The sequence below is a fragment of the Lissotriton helveticus genome, chromosome 5_1 (assembly GCF_964261635.1).
Source record: "Lissotriton helveticus chromosome 5_1, aLisHel1.1, whole genome shotgun sequence".
Classification (NCBI taxonomy): Eukaryota; Metazoa; Chordata; class Amphibia; order Caudata; family Salamandridae; genus Lissotriton; species Lissotriton helveticus.
In genome coordinates this window covers 1,646,289,169-1,646,292,588 of record NC_136065.1, presented here as the reverse complement: position 1 = coordinate 1,646,292,588, position 3,420 = coordinate 1,646,289,169, and the positions used below count along the sequence as shown (strand labels likewise).

General features: G+C 42.4%; 1 long non-coding RNA gene across 1 annotated transcript; it reads left to right on the top strand.

Annotated features, from left to right (window-relative positions):
- The first annotated feature begins 214 nt into the window (after positions 1 to 214).
- On the top strand, positions 215 to 2,829 carry LOC144753756 (uncharacterized). Its single transcript, XR_013594510.1, has 3 exons — positions 215 to 248; positions 1,303 to 1,407; positions 2,818 to 2,829. It is a non-coding gene; the product is annotated as an uncharacterized LOC144753756 (long non-coding RNA).
- The last annotated feature ends 591 nt before the right edge of the window (positions 2,830 to 3,420 follow it).

Here is a 3,420-nt window from a genome sequence, read left to right as displayed (position 1 = left end):
TCGATCTGATTTAGGATAGGTCAATGTTATTGCAATTTCTGTTTCCTGTCTAAAAAACATTTTAGAGTGATTATTTAATATTTATTATTTAACACAAATAATTTTTATCTCTTTAATTATGTCTCACATGATCAGCATCCAGGGGCAAGAAGAAGAAGACTGGGTCTGCTGAGCCTGATGCGGTACCCAGAGAGGTCTCCCAAAGCAGCAGGGAGCGGCCTCAGACGCAGATAGCTGTGCTGGCCCCGGTAAGTCCTCCTGATGTTATATTAACATTTCCCTAACTTTTACCTCTCCATTATTTCCATTTCCTAATTTAAGTTTTTCCCCAAATCCTCTTCGATCTCTCTGTTTCAAAAATATTGATTTTGCTCCATTACCCACTAACATTGTTTCTAGTGTCTTTTTTTAAATCAAATCAAACTGCCTATGACTGTATTAGTCTGTCTTTAGCTTTCTTTCTTCTGGTTTTCCACTCAGCTTTCCCTCTCCCCTTATATATTTTATGGATTGCCTAGCAGTGGTACTGTAAGAACCCATTAGTCCTAGGCTACTACTAGTACCAGTAGTGGTAAGGAAGCCTTACTACTATTAGTACGAGTAGCACTAATCTGCTGTGCAGATTGCATGCCTAAGTAAGGTATTTCACACAGGTTTGTTGAGATGAGAAGGCTTTCTTTTACTCTATCATGCTCAATCAGTAAATCGTGGTCACTCATGTTGGACATCCCAAGTGGTGTATTTTACTTTTCCTAATCCAGGCCTAATATTTTATTTATTAGCATCAGTTGATGGTCAATACTGAACAATTGATTACTGCACCATAGCTGGAAGAAAGTATGAGCAGGAAGAAGGCACCATTATTTTCCATGCTCTGTCCCACAATTTCCTACATACTTTGGCCATATGATCTTCATTGGATGGCTTGTGTGTAAAAAGCTATAAATTGGTTTCATGAACATAAGTGCTTTAACATTTGTGCTACGAGAGACCTCATGTCTGCCCAGTTGGCCACTCCTTCTTCTTTTCAAAAAATGAGATGCACCAATAGCTCTAGCCACTGAGTCCACTCCTTTGGGTTGTCCTCTTCTTGAGAGGCTTTTCAAAACTTGCCACCAACAAAATGCCCGACTGGATATTTGTTATTTTTGATAAGACATACTGTCTACTCTACTCTAGTGTCCGAATTGTATATAGTGATGTGTTTGGTGTATGTATTATTATGTATCTTCAATTTTGCTAATGAAAAAAATTAATATGGGAGGGATATATGGCATCTAAGAATGTGAAATGTTTTTCCAGGTGTACCGACCACCAGTGCTGGGGCCAGCGGCGAGAGCCATGCCACTCAGGAGGGAACGGATGCCGCAGCTGCAGGTGGTGAGCCAGCAGCAGTGGCAGGCGGTGGTAAGTCATATTCCTTACTTATTGCGAATGACGAATAAAGTTACACTCGCTGCAAGGGTGTACACTTAGTACACTGTACTTCTGCTGAGACTAAGCTGCTATGAACAATCAACAGTTGAAGAAGACACCCTTTACTTAGCATTAGCATTAACGGGGGTTGATTAACTAATGGCCTATATCCTATTCTATCTTCAATTCAGCAGAGAAAGTTTTATGATAAAGACAAAGAGTCAGACGACATGTAATATATGACTGGTAGAGAAGGATGTGTGTGTGAAGGAAGGGCCCCTGGATGCATATAAGTGGCTGATAGGATGCATAGGTGGTTGACGGATGGGTGAAAGGTGAAAGAAAGCAGAAAGCAGGCCTGTCTGGGTGGGTGGTTGAAACTGTGTGGGTTAAAGGAATCCTCTGGTGGGGTTGGAGGGGTAAAACTCAAAGGCAAGCAGGGACGCATGGGTGATGATTAAATGACAATGGTATGTTGTGGGTGAAAGTTTTATGTGACAGCCATGTTTGGATGGATGGATACCTGGATGGTATAATAGTAGTCTAAGAGTGAGACTGGATGAAGAGAATGTAAAAGAAAATTAAACCGTGCCAAAGTACCAAAGCCAAGGGTGAAGAATAAAATAATGCCAGAAGAGCAATGCAATGAGAAAAAACCCTCGGTTTGAGGTTGTATTTTAGAATGGAATACTCCCTTGACTCACAGTAGTTGGCAAGCACAACATATATATTGTCCATGACTATGTACTATATGCCCTACCCACCCATCATCAATCACCTCCCTCCGACTCCGAGCCCACTTCTGCTCCAGTCCCTACCCATGTCATTTTGACTGTGTCAGTCAAGGACGGCCTTTCTGCTGCATGGTTAAATACTTACAAATCATTTTGTCATCATCATCACGTGGCTGATGTGACGTTGTGCTGTATATCATCATCATTCATATTAAGCATATATCATGTCCCTTATTGTAGTAGTCAGGGTGAAAGTGAAATTGAGCATTTGCCTTTGATCTAACGGAGTATGGCCATAATGAAAAAATATATAATTGTGTAGTTCAGTTGCCCCACCTGCAGAGTGCAGACAGTAGTAAAGTAACGTGAGTCTGCGACACAAGTATGTCTGTCTAGGGCACAAGCTGACTTAGCTGGTATGCCTACAAGATTAATTGTGTTAAACAAGAGAGAGAAGAAGAATACTTGTCTTCTCCATGGTGCCTAATGCCTGAAAGTGTAATCATCAATGATCACTTCAAAATCTTAGGGGCCAAGGAAGTGAGGATACTACAAATGTTATGTACTGCTAGTGCTACTGTGCCACTATAATTTTATGGGTATCATTTTGTGTTACTGTTTTACAAAGAGTATTGGTTACAATTGTCTTTTTTCTTTCGTGCTATAGCTATTCCTTCCCAACCCAACAGGAAGTAGTTAGCAGCAAGGGCACGGCAACGCAAGCTGGAGGCCATCCAGGATGAATATCACTGGCTGGTTGTCCTGGCAGTGGAGGAGGAGGAGACAGCAGCTGCAGGTTCCTCCAAAGCCCCAGGCCTTAGCCAAGCCCCCCGGGCTTCGCCATGTTCTGACAGCCGCCCACCGTACCTCGTCATCATCAACCACTGCTGCCCACCCCTGTTGTTCCTTTTGGTGCTGCGTGCTCCTCCTGATGGCGTGCCTAGAGTCCAGGCTGGAGGAGGACCTGGAGCGCAATACCTGGCATGCCTGCTGCTAGACCTCAGTGCTCCTTAACCTTGCCCCTTTTTTAATCTTTATTTTTGGTGGGTGGGATGTTGGGAGTTGGGGAAACTTTAGGTGTTGTTCTTGGACATTTATTTGGTCTTCTTGGATAGACATTTTGGAGTGGACAAGCATGAGTATTTCATTTACTGGACATTGGCTGGGGTTAGGGAGAGGGGTGAGTTAGATGTTGGGGGTTTCCTCTAGTTTATTTCTTAGGGTAAAACATTATTTATAGTTTTACAATGCATTTGATGTAATCTTTTCT